The sequence below is a fragment of the Hoplias malabaricus genome, chromosome X1, assembly GCF_029633855.1.
Source record: "Hoplias malabaricus isolate fHopMal1 chromosome X1, fHopMal1.hap1, whole genome shotgun sequence".
NCBI classification, from domain to species: Eukaryota; Metazoa; Chordata; class Actinopteri; order Characiformes; family Erythrinidae; genus Hoplias; species Hoplias malabaricus.
The window spans coordinates 16,027,593-16,041,378 of NC_089818.1; the positions used below are offsets into that span (position 1 = coordinate 16,027,593).

Below are 13,786 nucleotides of genomic sequence, written 5' to 3' on the forward strand. Positions count from 1 at the left end.
GGCCACTCGACCTTTAGAAATTGTGGCCATCAATTTTACCCTTTTGGAGCGGGCTAGTAGCGGACAAGAGAATGTGTTAGTAATTACAGATGTATTTTCAAAATTTACCCAAGCATATCCAGTGCCTGACCAAAAAGCCAGTACGGTGGTGAGGGTGTTAACCGAAAGGTGGTTCTATGTGTATGGGGTACCTCAAAGGATCCATTCAGATCAGGGTCGTAGCTTTGAGGGGGAGTTGTTGCGACGCCTTTGTGAGCTCTACGGCATAGAGAAGAGTCGGACTACACCTTACCATCCGGAAGGCAATGGGCAATGCGAGCGTTTTAATAGAACTCTGCATGATTTGCTTAGAACTTTGCCTCCTGAAAAGAAAAGAAAGTGGCCGCAACTGTTACCACAGTTAGTGTTTGCTTATAACACCACGGTGCACCAGTCTACCCATTACTCCCCATATGAATTAATGTTTGGGCAGAAACCACAGCTGCCCATTGATAGGTTGTTGGGGAATGGTTGTGAGGAAGGGGAGGGGAACATTGATCTTTCTGATTGGGTAGCTCAACATAGGGAGCATTTGGCTGAGGTGTACGTTAGAGCAAAAGAACATTTAGAGGAGGCAGCAGCATATCGGAGGCGTAATTATAATGCACCAGCACCCCTACTTTCTCCAGGCACACGGGTTCGTTGTAGGAATCATTTTCAAGGTAGGCATAAGGTACAGGATCTCTGGAGTTCTACTGTTTTTGATATAGTGGAGTGCTTAGATCATGTGGGGACTCTGTATAAGATTAGGCCAACAGGGACTGAGGAAGGTTGCAAAACAGTGCATCGGTCAGAATTAAAGGTTGTGACCACGGCAACAAATTCATTAACACCAGCCGAAAAGGTTATTGTAGAACCCGGGTTAGCTTGTCATCAGGAGGTAGGTTTAGATGATTTAGAAGAAGAGAGTGTATCGGGAGAGGTATTGGTGGGTGTAGGGCCCCCAGTAGTTGATGTGGTTGGGAGGGTGACTGAGCCTCGTTTAGGTCAGGTAGTGGAACCTATCCAAGAGCAGCAGGGGTGTACAGTTAGCGCACCTGCTATCCCCTTAGCTCCTCAGGTGCCGTTGATACCTGAACATCAAGGGCCGGAGTTTTTACCTGTTCCTATGTTGCGGCGTTCGGCTCGTAGCACTGCAGGCCAGCATCCAAACCCTTTCCACCTCCCTCGTGCAGCTACAGCAAATGGTGTTACTGGTTTAGTCACATCTGGCCCCGTTCTTACCATTTTTCGGCCATGGCAGTAGTGTTCTGGTGGGGTAACTTGTTCACCGGGACGGTGAACTTTGAAAGAGGGGGTGAATGTGGTATGGTTGACAGGGAGCGCTAAAGAGGGTATTATTGTCGCCACCTGGTGGGTTGGATAGGACGATAAAAGCCCCAGGATCACCAATAATTTTCACTTCCGCTTTCGATCAACCAAGGTGGTGTGTGTGGGCGTGCAGCGTCGTCGCGGCGGTGGAAGCTGAGTCGTATTTCTCTGGCTGAATCGGAAGCCAAGTGTCCGAGGTTTAAGCAGGTTTCTAGCCTTGCTTGACTACCCAGCGATCTATAGGGTAGACAGTGGTTCGAGGCCACGGATAACTGACTTCGCCGTTAAGGCTTACACTTGATTGCAGTTGCCTGAACGTCATTGTTCCGGTGCTGGTTGATCGCACTTTGCAGCAGCTAGGTTGGTGTTTCTCTTTTTTTATATTAGTGCATCTTATCTTGGTGGGTTAGGAATTGTGATATGGGGAGCAATGCGGTTAATGGCGATTTATGTTTTAACTTCAATATAGTAATTGACCGCGGTGGCCTGAATGTCACACTTCCTGTGCCAGTTGATCGTGCTTTGCAGCCTCTAGGTGGGTGTTTATTTTTTTATTAGTGTATCTCATCTTAGCATTTTGATTGTTATGTTTTAAGGACAGGAGTGTACCGAAATGTAGACTGATCCTGTGTTTTATGTTTCTAGTGGCGCCAGGCCTGGTTGCCTGTAGGCCACTGTTTTCTTTTGTTTCTTTTCTTTTTTTCCTCTCCCTTCTTTTTATATTACTTGCTTGCCTCTCATGCCAAATTTTTTAGCAGTATTGTATTGATTTATTGAGCTATCTGTACTGTTGTCTTTTAATTTTCTTCTCTTAGTGGACCATACGCCCACTACTTTTACTCAGTGTTACTAGGGGTTGCCCTTTATGCCCATTTAGTGTTTAACACGTTTGAATAAGTCTTAATTGTGATGGCCCTAGAGTAATTATTAGTGTTCTGCCCCAAGGCTTAAGTTTGAGTACTTTTGGTTTCTTTCTTTTTGTGAGTGGTTTATGTTTAGAGGTGTTTTCTTTGTTTTGTTTCCTTGGGGTAATTAACTGGAACTCCTTCATTACTCTGTGGGCATCTTACTATTAACTTTTTAGGTGTTGTCCGAGGTATTGGGCTGAATGGGAGTGTTCCTGGTGTTCACTATTGAATTCAAGACTCGTGTTAATGTGAATTGATTTTTTTTTACTGTGTTGACTGAATAAAGCGCCTTTTGTTAAGCAGCCTTATCACTCATTTATTTGAGAAACCTGACAGGGGTCCCCATACCCTTTAGACAATTGGGGTGGCGTAGTCGTGGTTATTGTATGTGGCGGTAAGCTCTTTTATTTTATAGAGGGTGCATAGTAGTAGCCCCTGAAGCGTGCGCCCCGCCACATATGGTTGGGTACCACCCACTTCCTGGTCCCCATTAGGAATGATTTCATCCGGCCAAAAGACATTTTCAGTGTAAAACATGGCATTTAATTTGGTGGACAAGAAAGAAAATTATTTGCAGGGGATGCCATCTAAGGAGCTGAGAGCAAGTGCAGAGGAACGAAAGTAAAGCACAAGGTAAGCACATAACCATTATAACCAGTTTTCAGCACTCAGATTTGGTTAGTTAGCTCTAATTAATTTTCAAGATCAGGTAGGCTCTGGATCCACCGCAACCCTGAACTGGATAATGAATGAATGAATAATGAATGAATAGTTAGCTATGTTTTATGACATTTTCCAACTAGCTAGCTTTAGTAATATTATGACTAATACTATATAGTAGCACACAAATCAATGTGAAGGGGTTTATGTAAATTAAAAAGCCAACTGCAATATATTTACCCTACAACATTGCCCTTGGTATATGGTTTAAGTGAGGGAGTGAAAAAAGAGAAGAAAGTGAGGAGGGAGGGAGTGGACTGGGATTAAATAAACAAAAACAAACATCATATATATAGATATATATATATATATAATTTTTTTTCTTGGTAAATACTTAAATCAAAAGTGTAAATGTGTTTAAATTTAAACTAACACTAAAATATGAAACACTATATAAACACAGACGGTGACTGTACCTTGACAATTAAACAGGGAGCTAGTTAGATTTCTAAACCTCCGTCAGAGCACAGCGAGGCTGTGAGGTGCTGAAGGTGTAAATATACCACATAAAAACCAGTGGATTATTTAGGCGCTGTTTAGAACGGTATTCATGACGCCTCATGGATTTAAAGGCCAGTCCTGCTCCGAGCTCGAGGCTGAAAATGGCGCCCTGTTAACTCACTTTTTGTTCGATTTTTTCTGTTAAATATAAATTAAGGTGCAGTTATGTAAAACTTGTAGTTGTCTAGCTCAGCGGACTAAAGGACTTTTCGATTGTTCTTATCAGACAGTATCAACCATCGTCTTTCAAGATCAATGATTTACCCAACACCATTGACTGAGTGGGCGGCACGGTGGCGCAGCAGGTAGTGTCGCAGTCACACAGCTCCAGGGTCCTGGAGGTTGTGGGTTCGATTTCCGCTCCGGGTGACTGTCTGTCAGGAGTTGTCCGCGTGGGTTTCCTCTGGGTGCTACGGTTTCCTCCCACAGTCCAAAAGCACACGTAGGTAGGTGGATTGGCGACTCAAAAATGTCCGTAGGTGTGAGGGAATGTGTGTCTGTGTTGCCCTGTGAAGGACTGGCGCCCCCTCCAGGGTGTATTCCTGCCTTGCGCCCAATGATTCCAGGTAGGCTCTGGACCCAGGTGTGCCCCAGAGCTCCATCCTGGGGCCCCTCCTCTTCATCATTTATCTTCTTCCCCTTGGCCATATTTTTCGTAAGTACAACATCAATTTCCACTGTTACATGGATGACACCCAGCTCTACCTTGCCTGTAAGCCCACTTCCAACCTCCCTCCCCCCTCCCTTACTGACTGCTTAATGGAAATAAAATCTTGGCTTTCCTCAAATTTACTTAATCTCAACAGCGATAAAACTGAGGTTTTTCTCATTGGTACTAAATCAACATTATCCAAAACTGACAGCTTTTCCCTTAACATTGACAATTGTTCTGTTCTCCCCACCCCACAAGTAAAGAGTCTGGGTGTCATCCTCGACAGTACTCTTTCTTTTCAATCTCATATCAATAACATTACCCGGTCTGCCTATTTTCATCTCCATAACATCAACCGTCTCCACCCCTCCCTTACTCTTCATACCACTGCCATCCTTGTCCACAGTCTTGTCACCTCCCGCCTTGATTACTGCAACTCCCTCCTTTTGGGTATTACCCACAAATCTCTCCATAAGCTTCAACGGGTCCAGATCTCAGTTGCCCGTATCATCACTAGAACCCCCTCCATCCACCACATCACTCCTGTTATCTTTCCAATCTCCTCCATGTTGTAACTCCCTCTCGCACCCCCAGATCCTCCTCCTCCTCCATTCACTTGACTGTACCCCCTGCCCGTCTCACTTCCATGGGAATTAGAGCTTTTAGCCGCTCTGCTCCCCAGCTTTGGAACACTTTACCCCCCGACATACGGAACATAAACTCACTCCCACAATTCAAGACTTCACTCAAAACCCACCTGTTTAAGATTGCCTTTTCTTTAAAATGACTCAGTTGCATTGTTTTTTTTATCCAGTACTGTATACGTGTGTGTTTTTCGGTATTATTTATGTTTATTGTTTACTCTTTGTAAGGTGTCCTTGAGTGACAGAAAGGCACCTATAAAATAAAATGTATTATTATTATTAAACAGGAAATCAAAGTCACATATGTTTTCAGAAGCTACTGAGGGTTTGGTTAAATGTTAAAGAACACAGCAGTAACAATGACCTATATTTATTTAATATCTTTATAATAAATGTACATGTTAAAATTATGGTGGAAAAGTCTTAAAGTGAGTGTTTACAGACTAAATTACACAATAAACACTGCATCATATTGCATAGAATTAAGTAAATACAATCCCTATAAAATCAGAAGGCAAACTATTTATGAACAATGTGTTCACGGGTAACTGAAGAAACAACTACCACCGGAGATGTTAAGAGCTCCAACCAGCCTGTACATTTAAAGGCTCAGACTGATGAGCACAACATGAAAACTAACCAGCAGGTACCAGTGTCCAACCAGGAGCTATTCGTAATCAGTAAAAGTTGTACTCAAATCTAATTTCATTTGCAAATTTGCTGTAAACACCTTAATATAATAAATCTTTGAAATTTGTCATTAATCTGTGTTTCTAGTTGACCAGCACTGCAGCTAATAACATGGCAGAGGATGACTCCTGTCCTTCCCTCCACTCAGAGACCCAGATTCATGATGCTACTCGTCCAAACAGCACTTCTTCACCGGTACAAAGACGTTAATCACTTCTGATGATTCTACTGTCTGTCTTTGTCGTTTTTTTTTTTTTTTTTTTTTTGTAAGGCAGATATAAAATTTAAGAAGCTTTTGTGTTGATTTTTTGTGTGAATTATTACACTAGGCAGTTTAAGGTATTGCACCTGGATGGGTAAAGATAGAGGGATGAGGAGGGCAGATTTTATCTACCACTGAGGCTATTTTCTTGGTAAATTGTCACTCTATTCTGGACACTCACGTCGTCCCCACAACACACTTTCTTTCAATCCGTGTGTGAGTAGAATCTGTGAGAGCTATAACACAAAATCGGCCCCCTTAAGGTATCGTATTGATGTGTGATGAAGGTCCCCACAAGGCCTGTTTTTTTCTTGAAGTGTGAATGCAGGCAGTGACGCTACTGTTGCACACCCTGCCTCCTCCTGCTTGCAAATAAAACTAGTCATCCTTTGCCTTCTCTCTGGTTATGTGGCCTTACTTAAAGCTTTCCATGAATCACCTGACCCAAGGCCTGGTCTTCCGCATTGTACTTGGCCAATCACATCACTTAGATCTAATAAGCTCCTGGCTACCTGCACGGCCACTTTTGGATTCCACTTCCTTCCTGCTTTTATGATTTGCGCTGCTGCTTTTACCACTGCATCTTTCAATCCCGACAAAATAATCTCATGACTCACCTTAGCACATTTAAATTGTTCAACTAAACTTGAGTGGTAGCTCCAGCACCCCTCTCCCATACCATGCCACACTACTTAAACACTGCTGCATCCCTAGCCACTTGGCCACCTAATACGAAGCAGTAAGCCAAACTACAGACACCACAATACTGTGACCTTACTGACCATTCTGACCCATATTTCTCTGTTTCTAATCCACAGGCATACGGACATGCACTCCTGTGCCTAAATGTCAGCTGTGCTCACCTGCAGTCTTCCATGTGTTAATTCACAGGTACACTGATCCATATTTCTCTGTGCATTTGATCAACATTGATACTCCATATTTTTTACCATCTCTTATTCAACCATAATATCCAGCCACCAGTCTACAGCTCTATTTAGGCATACCTCTACAACTACTTGCAATTACAATTCTGATCTGACCTCATTCAGGTACTGAAAGCCTCTTGGAAGAAGAAAACACTTTGGCAACAGACAGATGTACAGATAGCGGAAAGGACAATCTATTCATCTCATCTTGTATTGTACCATCAAACTGTGAGAAGTGTTTATGGGCTGAACGTGACGCTCTTTAAAAAGATCACAAAGTATCTGGAATGGCATTTATTTGTTTACATACATGTCGCAGGAAAGCACACTGCACATGGCTGAAAAGTCTACTGAATGTAGTTCTTCATTTCCTAACTTTTAAAAAGCATTTGGATTTTACTTCAAATAATTAAAATACCATGCATTTAAATGCAGCACTATTTTGCTGTTTGTTGTAAGAAGAATATCCTTATGCTTCCAAATTTGAATTGAAAATTTGAAAATTAAAAGGTGAATTCTGCTATTTAAATGTGAATTTAATGTGCTGAAGTTAAATGAGTTAGTAGTTTTATTCTAGTGTTAAGTGTCATGTGAGTAATGGTTAACTAATGGTGGGGTTGTTAAATCTGGTTAAAAATATTACATTTCAGAAAGTATTATTCTCGCAGTAGAAAATAAAAGGTTTGCACATGGTGGAATCAATTTAGACAGTAATTCACTACTCTTTCAATCGTTTATACTTGAATAGAGATCCTTTCACTGATTTATCTTTTAATAATCTCTTTAACACATAAATTCCTATTAAATCAATATCAATCAAAGCAAATTCTGCAATGTGATGAAGATGATTACATGAGTGATGCATTCTATCATTAGCACCATTTGCTGACTTCATGCTACATTTCTACCAATGACCAACTAAGCAACAATAAACTTAAAAGACATGTAACTATTGTTGCAAATATTGCAAATTTTCTTTCAATTTACAATTAATATTAAATATTTTACAAAAATGCTTTCTGATGCATTTGATATTTGAGCAATGCATAATTCTTAGCATTTGCTATCTTAAAACAATTCATTTTTCATTAATAACATTTTGTTAGGGCGGCATGGTGACGCAGCAGGTAGTGTCGCAGTCACACAGCTCCTGGAGGTTGTGGGTTCGATTCCCACTCCCGGTGACTGTCTGTGAGGAGTTGGTGTGTTCTCCCCGTGTCCGCGTGGGTTTCCTCCGTGTGCTCCGGTTTCCTCCCACAGTCCAAAAACACACGTTGGTAGGTGGATTGGCGACTCAAAAGTGTCCGTAGGTGTGAGTGTGTGAGTGAATGCACCTCCAGGGTGTATTCCTGCCTTGTGATTCCAGGTAGGTTCTGGACCCACCGCGACCCTGAACTGGATAATCGGTTACAGATAATGAATGAATGAATGAATGAACATTTTGTTACAAGGTCCCCACAAATCAAATGCAAATCTGTGTGAATTATGCAAATAATATGTATATGAGGTCCCCATCAGTTATGTTGACTTGATATTTTTGAGGTCCACATTTAGCATGATCAGAATAGATACTTCAACTTTTCTGAAGTTTGAAGTCGTGTATATGCTCACAAAGCTATAGTTAGTGTACCTGATTTTTTTCATACCCCAAGGACCTTTAGAAAGGGTGGTCCCCAAAAGTGATGTTCAAAAAGCTGGTCCCCATCAACCATGGAAACCAGTAAATGTGTGTGTGTGTCTGCAGATAAGAGTTCAGTTGAGAGTGACAAATGTAACTAATTTAGTATAAAATGGAGGTGTTGATTGTGGATTTTGTTAGAGACAGAAATGGTAAAATATGAATGTAGATTTCAGTTAAAGAAACGCCAGAGAAACAGAGAGGAGGGGAAACGTGGTCGAGGTACAGATGTGTTACTCTGTCAGGTTTAATACAGTCAGTCACATGGCACTCTTCACAGTCATATTCTGTTATACTGGACACCCCTGATCTAATGACATTTTTATTGTCAATTTTGCATTAAAACATCTCTATTCAGAGCAACCTTAAATATGAGAATAGTCTGCAGTTTTGAAAAATGTGTAATATGTGTCTTGACTTAAAAACTATATCAATCTACACATTTCTCTCACATTAAAACAGTCTGGCTGATTTTTTATATTTTAAATATATAATTCTGTAACATTAAAATGTAGAATTTTTGAAAATCAATCAAGTTTAACTTTTATTTGAAATTTAAACTGCTGTTAATAATGTGGCAGGAATCAACATCCAATAACAAAGTCAACAAAGACAGAAATGCATTTCAATGTATTTTATTTAATTATTTATATGAGGAGCACTTGTGGGAACTCTCTTCCTGATGTAGCCCCTCTACGTTCCTACAGTGCACTTCTCTAAAAGGCTTCTGCGATCTCTGCAGTGCAGCCTCTTCCATCAGCCGAGCCTCCGTCTCTGCTCCACCTCTTCTACTGCTCCTCCTTCAGCAGGTGCTGGAGTCTCTTTCTCTCGGCTTGGATCTTCTCCTTCTCCACAGACACCTGGGCCCAGGCCTCCTCCAACTGGTCCATCTGGAACTGCTTTTGAGCATCCAGTTGCTCGCGTCGTTTCTGCAGTTGATTAAAGCAGGTACGAGCAACTTGCTTCTTAGCCTCCGCATTCTTAAGCTCAGTCCTGAGCACCTCCATTTTTGAGCCCTGCTCTTCCTCCACCTTCTTTAATGCCTCCAGCTCCTTCTCCAGTCGGCACACCTTCCTCTCTGTCTCCTCCTTTTCTGCCCTTGTGGCTTCGATGGTGCTTTGTGTTTTTTTGAACCGCCGAGCCCAGGTCTCCTTCTGTCTGGCCCACACACTTTCCGCCTCAGCCTGACGCTGTCTCTCCCTCTCCAGCTCCAGCACGGAGTTCTCTTTAACCTCCTGGAGCTTCTCCTCCAGCTGGGTCTTCTCCTCCCTGACAGCGTCCAGCAGATCTTTCTGGAGCTGTTTCTCCTTCTGAGCGTGGTCAGCATTTTGTTTAAGGAACGCCTGGTACACCTCCTTCTCCTTCTCCCTCACTTCCTCCAGCTCTTTTACCTTCTTGACCCAATACTTTTTCTGCTTCCTTTTCTCTTCCTCCAGGCGTTCCCGGGCCTCCCTCTCTCTCTGCAGCTCCTCCTGCAGCTGTTTACGGAGAGATTTTTTGGCTTTTTTCTTTTTGGGCCAACAGGACCTAAAGATGAGAGCCAATACTCCTGCCATCCTGACACCAACAACAAACTACAAACACGATGAGTACACAACAGACGATAGTCAAAGCAAATCTGAAGTTAGATCACCGACCCTCCCGCTTTTATAGCCTCAGTGACATCACACCCGTTCGACATCACCTCGGAACTCTGACCCAACACAGGCCTCAGGAACCTTCAGGTGCATTCCAGAACATTCTAGGGTTTGTGCAGCTAAGCATATTTTATTTTTAGCTTGTATTTACAGAGAGGGTGGCACTTTGATGGGCATATCCTCAATCGAACAAGCACCACCTACTTTTGATGTGACAGTAGGTGAAAGCCTCACTGTGTAGCCAGGAATCATGCATTCGATTCCCTCAGTCTTCAGGGTCTTGAAAGAAAAAAATACGCCTCCATTTTGGGTTATAAACCAATGCCATCTCTTTAAAATTTAGAACATCTTTCTTTATTCTTATTTTCTACGTGTTTCCTGGCCTCTGAGAACTTGAATTTAAAAATCCCATATTATATTATTAGATTCTTATTGTGAACATTTATTTAAACTTAAACTGCTTTATTTAACACTCCTGTTATGTTCCGTTTTGAAGTTTGAAGATCTAGAAAAGTAATTAAAAGTATTTTTTCAGTATGAAATTTCTTCTGCTTGCCTTAATTAGTGTAATCAACATATCATATGAAAATGGTTCCTCTCACATATTTGTAACAACCCCCTGCATGTCTATATCACATAGATACTGTTCAGGTCAATTTGATGGAACTGCATGGGAGTCCTACCAACATTACATTGTGTCAAACAGACCTTTACAAAATTAGCAGCCGAAGCAAAAGGATGACAGTCCAGGAGACTCTGGAAGTCATCATTGATCATGACAGTGAAATAGAGGAGGATGTGTCTGAAGTTGAAGACTATCTTTTAATGATTCTGATATTGGGGCAGCACTGTGGAGCAGCAGGTAGTATCACAGTCACACAGCTCCAGAGACCTGGAGGTTGTGGGTTCAAGTCCCGCTCCTGGGTGACTGGCTGTGAGGAGTGTGGTGTGTTCTCCCTGTGTCCGTGTGGGTTTCCTCCGGGTGCGCCGGTTTCCTCCCAAGGTCCAAAAACACATGTTGGTAGGTGGATTACTGGGTAGGCTCCGGACCCACCACGACCCTGAATTGGATAAGGGTTACAGATAATGAATGAATGACTAATCCTCCCGGGTCTCTGGTTTGCTCCCACAGTTCAAAAACATGGAGGGTAGGTGAATTGGCTTCTCTCATAACTCTCCTGGTGTGTGGGTGAAACAGTGTGTATGTGAATGAATGGGTGGCATTTGGCTGCCACTTCTCGCCAGTGTGTGTGTGTGGATTGAATGATGAGTGTAGATTGTAAAGCGTCCTTGGTTTTCTAGAAAGGCGCTATATAAGCGTAACGTTAAATAAAACACCTTTGGATGCATACTGGGTGGCACAGCAGGTTAGTGTCGCAGTTACATAGCTCCAGGGGCCTGGAGGGTAATGATGGCCTTCAGAGTATTCACTGGTTCTGCTCCCATCTACACCTCAATAGACACTTAAAACCATCCGTTCCTCAAAGGAGCGCCAACTAACACGACCAACCCCCCGTACAGGTCAGTCGAGGCTATTCTCATCTCTGGTACCACGCTGGTGGAACGAGCTTCCAAGCACTATCAGAGCAACAGGAACCCTCTACGCATTCAAGAAATCCTTGAAAACCCAGCTCTTCCGAGAGTATCTTTTGCACTGAAAGGCTTTCTTTAATGCACTTATTACTTCCTGGCATATTGCACTTCATGTAAGGTATAATTGTATAATTGTATCATTTGTGCTGTAGTTTGAATGTTAGATCCTCTTTTGTAAGTTGCTTGGGATAAATGTAAATGTAAATGTAATGCATTTGTATGGCACTCCCAGTGGCTCTAATTGGCTGTTTAAATGTAAATATTTAGATTTTAACTTATTCATGTGTATTTTGCATGCAATAATAACTATTGTAATAGTAGAATGAATATAGAGATCTGTACTTGATGAGGACTGTGCTTAAATGTGCTAATATGAAAGTACATGAAAGCAGGTTTGCTGATGCTCAGCACTATAAACATCAATCTGTGATGCACAGTGATCTGACATTTTTCTCTTGTAACATTTGGTGCCACAGTAGTTTGGAGCAGACAGGCACTCCCCTCAAACAGTGAGCCTTGGGCCCAAATCACTCTGTGGCTTTTTCACCCGTTATCCTTCTTCAGGACACTTCAGCTAGGTGCTAGCCACTGCATACTGGAAATACATGTTGTTTTTGATTTTTAATGCCAAAACACATTAATTCATCATGTCTGTAAATAGTTATACATTCTGGAGCCTATCCGGAATCACGGGGCGCAAGGCAGGAAAACACACGTCATGGAGGGGGCGCCATTCACTCACAACTATGGTTGTGAACACACTACGTGTTTTTGGACTTTCTTGTTGCTTATAACAATTTTTCCTCATGTTTTTCTACTCTGTTCCAATTGAACCATTATTTTAACTAATTGCTAGTACTTCGACTTGGTTTAGGATACAGGACAGTTTATAAATTAGAAGTGATTTTTTTTTCTATTTAAAATGACCTTGAACCAAAACCTTTAAATTCTAAAGTGATCAAATGATGACCCACAATTAAAGATACAAAACATAGTTCCTTTATTGTGAAAAATGTAATGACAAAGTGACACAACAGAAAATCACAATTATATTTACAGTTAAGGGACACTGCTGCAAGACCGATGCAGAGTACTTCAAAAAGATACAGTGAATCCTACAGTAGTCTTATATACCCGAAATTGACCACAGTCAGTAGGTACATGGCACAAAAGTGTGTGGTTTAAGGGCTAGCCGCAGCTGTATTAATGGACCTCTATTTGGATTTTTACTGCTTTCTATAAATTGGTGCATAATAAAACCATGGAGATGTACACAAAGTCATTTAGATTTCATGCCTAGCCAAACCAATCTTCAGTTCTTGAGAAACGTACAGACTCTGAACTGTTGACAGTGGTGGTGATAGGAACCAGACGTCTGAAGAGGTCTAAAATGTTCCCTAATATTTTCTCATCTCAGACGCTTAATTGCTTAAACCTTTTGAAATTATTTTATGGAAAAACATAACTCCTCTTTAAAATTCTTACACAGCTGCAAAAATGTGTTTTATAACGTTGGGCAAAAGAAAAAAAAAAAAAGAATATTAATCTATGATGAGCTTTAACAATAAGATCAGTAGGACATTTCTTTCACAGGTCATAGTCCAGTGAATATCTGCGTACTGCATCATCACATTGTACTGAAGACATGCCTTCCAATGTACTGACTCAGCAATGTGGCTTGAATGAATCAAACCAAACCATTTTGTTTTACATGAAAACACCCACAGAAACTCATCTGGGTCAAGATCCACACATTGTTACAGTAAAATACATTGGGACTCGTTAGGAGGCTCATTTGCATATCACAGTCAAAGACCGATATCATGAGAATGATTAAGAAACATATTGTTCACTCTTAAGACCCATGGGGCCAATTTGTGTGTGTTGGGATTAATCCGTTATCCAACAAACCAGGAAGCAAATAATTCCTGTAATCACTTGCTACTTCTTGTGGCCCAGAGGAGGCCATTCCTGTCAGGCAGTGAACAAAATATTCTTCTGTCTGTGGCAGCAAAATATTTTTAAAATAATGTATTACATTTTTTGTAATAACCTTTTTTAAATTAACAGTGATTAATTCTTAAAACATTACATTTAGCATCTAAAACACTATCTATTGTATCTGAGTAATGAAATTTGTTTTCAAAACTGGGATATTTACTTCATTCATTCATTAAAAATTAATTCAATTTCAGTAAAGTAGAAAATTAGTCACTGTATTA

General features: G+C 41.3%; 1 long non-coding RNA gene across 1 annotated transcript; it reads left to right on the forward strand.

The window, feature by feature from the left end:
- The first annotated feature begins 5,551 nt into the window (after positions 1-5,551).
- On the forward strand, positions 5,552-6,994 carry LOC136675436 (uncharacterized). Its single transcript, XR_010796198.1, has 3 exons — positions 5,552-5,660; positions 6,546-6,618; positions 6,780-6,994. It is a non-coding gene; the product is annotated as an uncharacterized lncRNA (long non-coding RNA).
- Positions 6,995-13,786: the final 6,792 nt, after the last annotated feature.